Below are 11,777 nucleotides of genomic sequence, written 5' to 3' on the forward strand. Positions count from 1 at the left end.
TGGTGAGTGGTTAGGAGGAGTAGGAGTAGGAGGAGGAGAAAGAAGAAGAGTGAGGAGAAAGAAGTAGTAGTTAAGGAAAAGAAGAAAAAAGAAGAGTGGTAAGGAAGAAGAGGAATGTTTAGGGAGAGGAGGAAGAAGAGAAGAACAAGATGAGAAGAAAAAAAAAAAGAAGAGGAGGAGGGGACTAATAGTGGGAGTGGTTAGAATGAAGAAAGAAAGAAGGTAAGAAAATTGTTGGAAGAGGAGAAGAAGAGGGGAATGGAAGGAAGCTTATAGTGGCAATGGTTAAGAGGAAGAAGGAAGATGAAAATATATGATGATGATGAGGAGGAAGAGGAGGGTAAGAAGACTGTGAGAATGGTTAGGAGGAAGAAGAGGAGGAGGAGGAGGAGGGGAGACCGTAAACGTGCCTGGCTCCAAACGTTTCCTCTCTCCCCGCCACCTGCACACTGACTCAGCACAATCAATTCTCCGCCTCACTAGCGCTCGCTCGCCGCGGGTTGACACACCTGTGCAGCCGCGGCGCCTCCGGAAGACCCGCCCCTCTGGCCCGCCGCAGGTAAATGCCACCCGAGCCTCCATCCATCAGCTGCGTCCTTCTTGTCTACTTTTTTTCCGACTTCTTTTTGTTATTTTTTGTTATTTTTTTAAAGGAAGCGTGCAATTTTTCGTGACGGTTTGACTTTTCGGTGTTATTTTTCGTGAGTTCATTTATTTATTTATTTTATTTATTTTATTTATATATTTATTATTATTATTATTTTTTTTTTGGGGGGGGGGTAGACGGTGGGGGGTTTGAATGGAAAAAAGTAGGAGGGGATCTCGTTGGAAATTTTTTGAGGTTTTGGAGATGTCATGTGTGTGTGTGTGTGTGTGTGTGTGTGTGTGTGTGTGTGTGTGTGTGTGTGTGTGTGTGTGTGTGTGTGTGTGTGTGTGTGTTATTCTCACGCTTACTGCACCGATTGTACCGATTACTATGTTAATTTTTTGGGAGGGGAAAGAGGAGGAACAGGAAAAATAAGAATAGTGAAGAAGAGAGAGAGAGAGAGAGAGAGAGAGAGAGAGAGAGAGAGAGAGAGAGAGAGAGAGAGAGAGAGAGAGAGAGAGAGAAGAAAAAATTAAGAGTAACAACCAAGAAAAATAACATGCAAACATTTCTTCTCAGCTTGCAAGACATGAATAAAACTGGAGGAAAACATGACGAAGGCTTTACTACCATCCCCCCCCACACTTTTTTCCCCCATCATCTTTTTCCACTGCTTGCAATCCTGCCCCGAAACACTGCCGCAGACCACCCAGTTGATTTTAATTATTCGCTCCATTTACGATGAAGTCTTACCTCCTTGTCTTCTACGTGAGGCGCGGGAGGGGCAGGAATGACTGGTGTGAGCGAGAGCAGTGACTCACGGAAGGGTGTGTCTTGAGCCTTGTCCGTCCCGGTGGCCGCCAGGTTGTTGGTAGCCAAGGGGCGGGTTTGCCTGGCTGGGAACTGAGAATCTTGCGCATGTTTATCCTTGTTTTGTTTTGTTCCGTCTTTTGTTTTGTCTTTAGTTCCAGGGTGCAGTGAGTTTTTTTTTTTTTTTTTTCCTCTCTTTTTTAGTTGTTTGTTTTGTAGTTGTTTTCGTTTTATTCTAATATTTGTTTTTATTTTATCGTGTTATTTTTATTTATTTTTTTTTATTTTTTGGTCTATTCTGTTAGTTTTAGTTTTGTTTTATGTTGTTTTTTGTTTAGTCTTTTTTGTTATTTCTTTTTTATTATTTTGTTAGTTTTTTTTTTTTTTTGTATGTCTTGTTCCAGAGTGAATTACGGATTTTTTTTTCCTTCCATACATAACCTTTTATTTTTCATTAATTTTGTTTTATCCTGTTATCTTTTTGTCTTGTCCTGCAATGTATGTCTTATTCTTTTATCGTTTTGTCTTATCTTTTTTTTTGTTTCCGTTTTATACTTTTTTTTTGTTTGTGTGTTTGTTCCAGAGTGCTGTGAGGAATGTGTGTTCTTCCATTTTTATCCATTTATTTGCCATTTTTTTTCTAGCCTGCTTTTTTTTTTTTGTTTACCTTATATATTTTTTTTGTTTTATTCCGGTGTCTTTTTTTTATTGTCTTAAGTTCCAGAGTGTAGTGAAAAGTTTGTTTTTTCCTACATTTTTAAACCCTTTCTTTGCCATTCACATACTCGTATTTGTCTTCTTTCCTCTTTCTTTCCTTCAGCAAACACATACTCGTACTACGTTTATTCCCATAAAACACACACACACACACACACACACACACACACACACACACACACACACACACACACACACACACACACACACACACACACACACACCTACCCTTTTCATCTCATCCTTCTCCTTTCGCTCCTCATAAAAATACACATTGTTTCCTTACCCTTTTCCAAGACACAAACACGACACCTCTCTGTCACATACCTTTGTCCTCACCCGTATTACTATTCCCGCAAAGATACCGATACTTTCCTTCACATCTTTTGAACTCTCCTCCTCATATGCATGCACATTATTTTTCTCCTTTCAAATATACCAGTATCTGTTTTTTCTTCCTCTCCCTCTCCTTTTTCTTCTTACAGTTTGTTTAAGGACATCAACATCTTTCTTTTCTTCCTATTCCTCTCCCTTTTCTTCTTCTTCTTCTTCTTCTTCTTTTGACTTCTTCTTCTTCTTCTTGACTTCTTCTTCTTCTTCTTCTTCTTCTTGACTTCTTCTTCTTCTTCTTCTTCTTCTTCTTGACTTCTTCTTCTTCTTCTTCTTCTTCTTGACTTCTTGACTTCTTTTTCTTCTTCTTCTTGACTTCTTCTTCTTCTTCTTCTTCTTCTTCTTCTTCTTCTTCTTGACTTCTTCTTGACTTCTTCTTCTTCTTGACTTCTTCTTCTTGACTTCTTCTTCTTCTTCTTCTTCTTCTTCTTCTTCTTCTTCTTCTTCTTCTTCTTGACTTCTTCTTTTTCTTCTTCTTCTTCTTCTTCTTCTTCTTCTTCTTCTTCTTCTTCTTCTTCTTCTTCTTCCTTCTTCTTGACTTCTTCTTGACTTCTTCTTCTTCTTCCTCCTCCTCCTCGTACCCACCCTCAACACATTTATAAATATTCGATAAATAAAGTATAAGTAAGCAGACATATACCAGGTGCTGAGTGTCCATTAAAGTACCTCCAGGTGTGTGATGAGGTGTGTTATCTCGCCCTGCAGGGGAGGTGGGGGTGTGGCGGATAGGGAAGTGCAAATGGTTCAACGTTGCCAAAGGATGGGGCTTCGTGACTCCCGACGATGGAGGGCAGGACATCTTCGTGCATCAGGTGAGTGTTCGCGTCTGTTTGTGTGTGTGAGAGAGTGAGAGAGGGGAGAGAGGGAGAGGGAGAGGGAAGGAAGGTAGATGTGAAGGTACTGATTGATTGATTGATTGATTTGTTGCAGTGTCTTCAGTCAGTTAGTTAATCAATAAGTCAGTCAGTCAGTCAGTTGATCATTCTTTACCTTCACTTCTGCCTCCTTCTCTCTCTCTCTCTCTCTCTCTCTCTCTCTCTCTCTCTCTCTCTCTCTCTCTCTCTCTCTCTCTCTCTCTCTCTCTCTCTCTCTCTCTCTCTCTATCTCTCCTACATATCTTTTTTTTTTCCTTCCTTCAGGTCCCATCAAGGTTAGTATTATCTTATCATCACTTTGTTCTATCTTTCTTTCCATGTCTTTCGTCTTTGTTAGATTACTTTAATTTACTTCCCTATTATTTACACCAAGAAGTTAAAAGATCAAGAACCATATTATTAACCCATTTCCCGAAGAATCTTATCGTGAAGAAAGTTGTAGCACTTATTCAAGAAACTCCTAAAGGTCATTATTTCCTTTTGTGAGTGACAAAAAAAAAAAAAAAGGTTGCACTAATCTGACCATAAATCTTCATGATGTGCTATTTCCCACTTTCAGAAGCTCATCAGATTGAAATATAATCGACTGCATTTTTTTGTGTAATGGATGTAACAAGGGTGGTGTGGACTAGATCGTTAGGGTTAGTAAGCAGGAAATAACTGGTTCAAGACTGATGAAGTTAGATTTAAAAAGAGATAGGGAGAAACAGAAAGAGACAGGGAGAAACTGGTTATCATACAGAGTGGTAGGATGTGCCTTGAAAAGAGATAGGAAGAAGTTTGTCCTCACATAGAATGCAAGATGAATGGAATGAATTAAGTAATCAGGTTGTTAGTGCCGAGTCAATAGTCAATTTTAAAAGAAGACTGCATCAATTTACAAATGAAAATGACAGGTGGATATAGAAAGGTAGGTTTTATACATGGACTGCTGCGTGTAGACCTACTGGCTTCTTGTGGCTTCCTTCATTTTATTTGTTTTTACTTGTTATGTTATCAGGTCACGTCTCGCGCTTCTCCGGTTCGTACTCTTAAATGCTTGAAGTTTTCGCACAGACTGTATTTCAAAGGCTACGGGGAAGGTTGCACGGAGTCTCATGTATGTTTCTCCAACTGACAGTGTAGAATCCTTATTAAACTACCAGTAGAACCATGAAAACCACCGTGAAAGTATATCAGAGCCTGTCAGAAAAGTTCGAGATAAGACGCTGAAAAGTTTAATTAAGAAGACGTATGTTCATCTCTTTCTCTTCTCTGTTTAAAATCTCTTGTGCTTCAAGATAAACACCACCAAAGGAAATTACACTCATGTGAAAATGGAAAATTTCCCCAGTCTAACTTAACATATCAAGAGGGAAAATATTTTAGGGAAACTCAGTTGGTGTAACGTTCGGCGGACCCAGAAATCGGGAGAAGTCATGTTAAATATGTATGTGTTAAATTTGTATTCTTGAACGTTTGGCTGGCTGATCACGATTACCTGTAACAAACTGTAGTGGAAGTTATTTTTGGGGAGCGTCATCATGAACGGGCAGTTTTTTTTTTCTTTCTTTCACTACTAACGTTTGTGTCCTTGGCTGGACTCCTTAGCACGAAAAACAAATAAAAATAGATAAATAAATAGAGTGAAACGAAAAAATAAAAAAAGGCTAGTGGGGGTTAAGATTAAGGAAAAAAAAATCAAATAAGTAAATAAATAAAACAAATATATAACAACTAGACAAATAAGTAAATAAAGATTAGTAAACTTAAGACCGAAGGAAAAGCAAATCAAATAAATAAATAAAACAAATATATAACAACAAAATAAATAAAGAAAGAAAGACTAGTAAACTCAAGATCGAAGGAAAAGCAAACTAAATAAATAAATAAACAAAACAAATATAAAACAATACTAAACAAATAAAGAAGAGAAAGACTAATAAACCTAAAATCGAAGGAAAAGCCCAATGAAGAGAGAGAGTGAGAGCAGAAGATTCCTCGACTTGTGGCCACGACCGTACCTACCTGGCCTGGTAAACCCTCCGATCTGTGCATCTTCTCGTGTTTCCCTGCCCAGGTGTAATCGTTACGTGGCGGCGCGGCGGCAGCAGGTGGCGGCGTGGAAGTGATAGTTAGCACATGGGAACACCGGAAATGCCTCCCGTTAGGTTTAGGTTGCGTTCATATTTTTACGACTTCTTTTAACACCTTCAGTTAACGCCGCTGCCTCCTCCTTGGGATTACGTGTGCGCGCGTGTGGTGATCTTTATGTTGCTCCTTCTTCCCTTCTATATATATATTTTTTTTTTATGTGTTTTTATCCATATTTATTGTCGTTTGTGTTCCTTCCCTCCTTCTGCAGTTTCTCTCCATACCGTTAATATCTTTTACTTTCTCCGTATCCTCCTCTTCCTCCTCCCCTTCATCTTTGTCGCCTTTACTGTTTTCCTCCCGCTCTGTCATTCCTTTCCAACTCTCTCAGTACCTCCTTACCTTTACTTTTGTCTTCCCTCACACCTTTCTTTCTCCCTCTTCTTTGTCTCTTTATATCTCCAGTGTCCTTGACTTTCCTCCCTCCCATTCATTTCTCTTCTTACCCTCCTCATACCTCCATACCTTCTTACTGTTTCCCTTCCTTTTTCTCCTTACACTCTGCCTTCTCCCTTCTTCACTTTCATTCATACCTTCATCACTGTTTTTCTATCCTCCCTGCTTTCCTCCTACACTATATTTACACTCTGCTTTCTTCATATTCCCTTTCCTCCATACCTGCATCGCTGTTTTCTTCCCTCCCTTCTTTTCTCCTTATTCACCTTACCTTCTCCTTTGCTTTCACTCTTCTCTCTCTCGTCCTCCTCATCCCCGAACCCTCGAAGAGAAAGAACGACAAAGGATAACAAACAACAGTAGATCATAAAGTCTCTTCCAAGTTGTTTGATTACACTACTCTGGACTAACTTGGAGGAGTGTATACATGCATGGGCAACACTGCAGAAGGCTCCTCCCCACCCACCAGATGTCTAGCCAGAGCTGCATGACCGGAAAAGAAACAGTACCATACCATGAACATTACACCTGCAAGTGGTTCCTTCCTTCCTCCCTCTCTCCTGCAGAAGTAGTCAACACCGCCGCTTCCTCAACCGTTCCTCTCTCTTTCTCTCCCTCATCTAACAGTCTCTCCGTCCCGTCCTTCCTTTCCTTCCTTCCCTTCCTTCCCTCCCCCTGCTCTTCCCTCCGTCCCTCCTTCAGCTGTCACGGCAAAAGGACCTGCTGACCATTTTCCATGAACAGGGAACCGCACACTGCAGCCGATAATTGTAGACATGAACCGGATTAACCGTGTTCTCCACCACCACCACCACCACCACCACCACTACTATCATGCACTCCACCACCACCACCACCACCACAACCGCCATGCACCATATACCACGCGGTCCCTCCTCGCTACACTACATCATACCTATCATCCCTACTACCACCACCACCACCACCACCACCACCACTATCATGCACACCACCACCACCACAACCGCCATGCACCATATACCACGCGGTCCCTCCTCGCCACACTGCACCATACCTATCATCCCTACCACCACCACCACCACCACCGCCGCCCGCCACGCCTCGCCCGCACGACTGGCTCCAGCACCGCCCCTTCCCGGAGTTGTCGCAGCAGACCGCCATCTGAGCGCCATTAATTTCTCAATGACGGGGTCTGCTTCTCCTAATTGAGTGACTCGACAAGAAAAAAATACTGGCGATTTCCTTTTTGACACATTGCTAAGTGGCGGGAAGGTGAGAGAGAGAGAGAGAGAGAGAGAGAGAGAGAGAGAGAGAGAGAGAGAGAGAGAGAGAGAGAGAGAGAGGAGAGAGAGAGAGAGAGAGAGAGAGAGAGAGTGTAGGGTGGGGGGGGGGGGGTCATCGTGGGAAAAAGGAAGAATGGATGGGGAAAGATGGAGGGGAAGGATGGGGGGGGGTTAGGGTGTGATGTGTGGGTGTTCCTTCCCTGTTTTGTACCATGGGACACACACACACACACACACACACACACACACACACACACACACACACACACACAGAGAGAGAGAGAGAGAGAGAGAGAGAGAGAGAGAGAGAGAGAGAGAGAGAGAGAGAGAGGAGAGAGAGAGAGGAGAGAGAGAGAGAGAGAGAGAGAGAGAGAGAGAGAGAGACTCACTCACATGCACACACGAATATAAACCACCTTTCTTCCTTCTTCCTTCTTTTCTTCCTTTCTCTCTGTCTGCCTTCCTTCCCTCCTTGTATTCCGGGGGCGTGGTAAGACAAAGTGGGGCGGGACGGGGCGGGGCGGAGTTGAACGGGAGGGGAAGCCAAGGGGAAGCAGACTTAGGCAGCAGGGTGGGGCGGGGCGGGGCGGAGACGTGACTGTGGCGGGGGAAGCTGATTGCTGGGGTGGTGGTTGGGGGGGGGTGGAGAAGGAAGCGAATAGAATGGAGTAGATCGACGTGGAGTGTGGCAGGGGAAGGCGTGACGTGAACACTGTAACCACACCTCATCCACACCACCACAACTCCACCACACCTCAGTCACCCCTACTACACCTAGTCACACATACCACTAGTCTTATCTCTTCCACATTTATCCATAAGTCCACCACACTTAGTCACACACACAGCCACACGTAGCCTTATCTCTACCACACGTTTTAACCACATCTTTTCACACACACTACCACATTTAGCTACATATGTATACACCTTAGCGAGACTCGGCCACACCTAGTCGCACACTCTGCTACACTGCTGTCATACTTCAGCCATGCACCCACCACACCACACGACACCTTTGCCATACTAAGGGTTACTTCAGTCACAGCTCGGCCACATTTTAAGTCACTTACTCCCGATAGTGACGGAAGATACAATGTTCTCCCATCTGTTAGGGAAAACGATTGATTGATTGATTGATTGATTGAATGATGCTCCGAAAAACAGGATCATGTAACACCGTTTAGGAAAAGTAAAGAATATATTAACTCTTTTACTGTTAGCTTATTTTTTCCGTGATTATCTGTAAATTTATCGAGGTTTATTTTTGTATTTGTCCCTTAAATATTTTCCCAACCTGGAAGAAACAAAATGAACTTGGTATTCTTTCGTTTCTTCTCTCTCTCTCTCTCTCTCTCTCTCTCTCTCTCTCTCTCTCTCTCTGTCCTTGCAAACTTTTTTTTTACACTTTTTAGACCATAGCAGTGAAAGGGTTAAGAGGAAAATGAGAAAGTATCATTATTATTTTTGGTGTTATGTAGAATAGATATTATTATTAATATTATTATTTTATTTACGGTCCAGCATTTGATTTTTCCTACGCAGAGGATAAAAAAAATTGGGTAGATATATTGTGCATTTTCACGATCGCTGATGAAAAATTGTCTTTTCTTCTATATTTTATGATGTTCTGGGAATTATTTGTGTATTTTCAAAGTTTTCCTATGTACTTGGAAGTGTCGCGCGTCACCCACTCAGGTAAATACGGAACAGAATCAAATAAGATATGATATTTTTCATGGACATTTTATTCCAACACGTACCAGACGACCTTACCCACCCACCCACCCAGCCACCGACCGACCAGCCCACCGATCAATCCACACGTGAATCGAAACGTTATCTTTGCCTAATTTATTTCGTTGAACTGATGTAAGCCGCTGTACACACACACACACACACACACACACACACACACACACACACACACACACACACACACACACACACACACACACACGCACACACACACACATATAGTTATATTTATATATTGATAAGTACTGGCTTTTAGTTCGTTATTAAGAAAGACAGATAGGTAAATAGATATGTAACGAAGTCATTATAGTTGTGTCTTTTACATAATATAGGTATACAGATAGACAGATAGTTATTAATTGAATAAGGTAGTTAGATAAGTAAATAACCAGGTAGATAGACAGGTAAATAAATAGACAGATATGTAGGTAGGTAGATAAATAAATTGATAGATAGATGAATAGGCAGATAGGTAGGTAGATAGGAAATACACATCATTCACTGATAAATTATATATATATATAAAAAAAAGAACTAAATTCATTACAGAAACCACTTAAAGTGATCCATGTCACAATAAGTTAACACAGTAACAATAAAGTTACATAACATTTTACTCCCCATATCATCATAAAACGAAGACACGTATCTGCCGGTAAATAAAAACAACACACCATTAAGAGAGAGAGAGAGAGAGAGAGAGAGAGAGAGAGAGAGAGAGAGAGAGAGAGAGAGAGAGAGAGAGAGAGAGAGAGAGGGAAAAAAAAAAGGAAAACACTCAACCAATAAATTAATTCATTTCAAAAAATACCTGAGGCGAGTGTGTGGGAGGGGCGGGCCGGAAGTGAGGCTGAGGCGGCCCAAACACACACACATACACACACACACACACACACCACACACACACACACACACACAATTCAGTGTTTACGCTCCAGCAGTTTGTGGTCAAAATAACCACGACCTGAAACACCACACTCGTCGGATCAATCATGTGTTGAGAAAAAAAAAAAAAAAGCGCAGGAGGGGAAAGGAGATTGAACTTGTGTGATAAAGGCGTCAAGAGGAGGAGGAAGATGAGGAGGAGGATGTGGAGGAGGAGGAGGAGGAGGAGGAGGAAGATAAAGGGATAACAATAGGAGATGGTGGCGTGGGTGGTGGGTGAGTGGATGGATGACTGTGGAGACTTATGAAGAAGGGTTGAAGTGGATGAGTTGATGGATGAATCGGAGGTAGAGCGGAGCTGTGGAAGACGAACTAGATTGGGAGAAGTGGATGTAGTGGATGTGGATGAAGACAGGTGGACGTGGTGATGTGGGTGGAGGAATTTGTGGATAGTTTAGTGGATCACCATAAGGAAGAAGAAGAGGAGGAGAAGGAGGAACTAGATAACAGAGATTACAAGAATTACAACAGGTTTCAAACAACAGCAGCCCTTAACATGCCAACGAGCTAATTTGACCTAACAACCCCACACTAATAAAGACCAAACACAATACAAAAAATAAAAAAAAGACTCAAAACCAATAAAGACACGGAAGAAGAAGAGCAAACAGAAACAGGTGCAAGAGATGATACGAGCAGAAGAAAAAGAAAGGACACCAAAAGAAGGGAAATAAAAAAAAAATAGAGGTGACGATAATGATAATGATGACGGCGACTGTGATGATGGTGGTTGTGATGATGATGATGATGATAACGATGACTATAACCCTTTCTGGCGCGGGTGTCGGAGTTGAGCTGACGGAGGAAATGCCGCCAGAACCCTCCTCGCTAACATTTCCGCCCCGCGTCCGTCCCTGCTACCTGCCGCCCACCTGCGGGAGGCGGCCAGGTGACGAGGAGGCGGCGGCTGCAGTGTATCAGGCGGTCACGGATTGCAGCTGGGCGGAGAAGGACGAGGAGAAGGAGGAGGAGGAGGTGGAGGAGGTAGAGGAGAAAGAGGAGGCTGCCAGGTAGCTGTAGAAAGGGAGAAAAGGATGATGGTATAGGAGGCGGAGGAGGAGGACAAGGAGGAGGAGGCTGGAAAGGATTCATTTAAGGTTAATTGGAGGGGGAGGAGGACAAGGAGGAGGAAAGGTGATGAAGGTAACAGGCATAGAAAGTATTGCAGGTGTACGAATCAGAGAGAGAGAGAGAGAGAGAGAGAGAGAGAGAGAGAGAGAGAGAGAGAGAGAGAGAGAGAGAGAGAGAGAGAGAGGGGGGGGGGTTAGTACTATCATTCCCATAGCACGTCCTCCAAGGGTCGGTCTTTCCACGTGACCACAAAAACGCTGCAAAAACTCACCTGGATAACTTTTCAATTAAGCAGCGGTGGAGCTACAAGAGAGAGAGAGAGAGAGAGAGAGAGAGGAGAGAGAGAGAGAGAGAGAGAGAGAGAGAGAGAGAGAGAGAGAGACCGGCTGGTGTGTGTGTGTGTGTGTGTGTGTGTGTGTGTGTGTTCCTCCCTCCCTCCCTCTGCGGGGCCGGACGTGAAACTAGTGCAGAGAAACATGAAAGGAAAGGTACTTAAGATGATAATGAGGTCTGTATATATAGTAATTGGTGTTTGTGAGGTAATATCCGGTGTATAGGTAATAATAACATCCTCCTCCTCCTCCTCCTCCTCCTCCTCCTCATGTCCTTTGTACACACAATTACTACTTATCGAAATACTTATCCAGCATTATTTATCCTCCATTAGCTTCACCTCAGTTTACCTCAAATGTTCCTTATTTTATCGTTATCATCATTATTATTATTATGATTGCCCTCCTTGATCCCTTCTCCCTTATCCTCTATCCTTCCCCTTTTTTGTTTGCGTGTGTGGGTTTTGTGTGACCGGGAAAACAGATGTCCATTTCCTCA

General features: G+C 42.5%; 1 protein-coding gene across 1 annotated transcript in view; it reads left to right on the forward strand.

Annotated features, from left to right (window-relative positions):
- The first annotated feature begins 3,216 nt into the window (after positions 1 to 3,216).
- The window catches only part of LOC135105773 (protein lin-28 homolog), a 58,245-nt gene continuing 49,684 nt past the window's right edge, over positions 3,217 to 11,777 (forward strand). Inside the window, exon 1 of the mRNA XM_064014245.1 lies at positions 3,217 to 3,315. The gene's annotated coding sequence lies outside the window, so the exon portion shown is untranslated. The remainder of the gene's footprint in view (positions 3,316 to 11,777) is intronic.

The sequence above is a fragment of the Scylla paramamosain genome, chromosome 12 (assembly GCF_035594125.1).
Source record: "Scylla paramamosain isolate STU-SP2022 chromosome 12, ASM3559412v1, whole genome shotgun sequence".
In the NCBI taxonomy this organism is placed as follows: domain Eukaryota; kingdom Metazoa; phylum Arthropoda; class Malacostraca; order Decapoda; family Portunidae; genus Scylla; species Scylla paramamosain.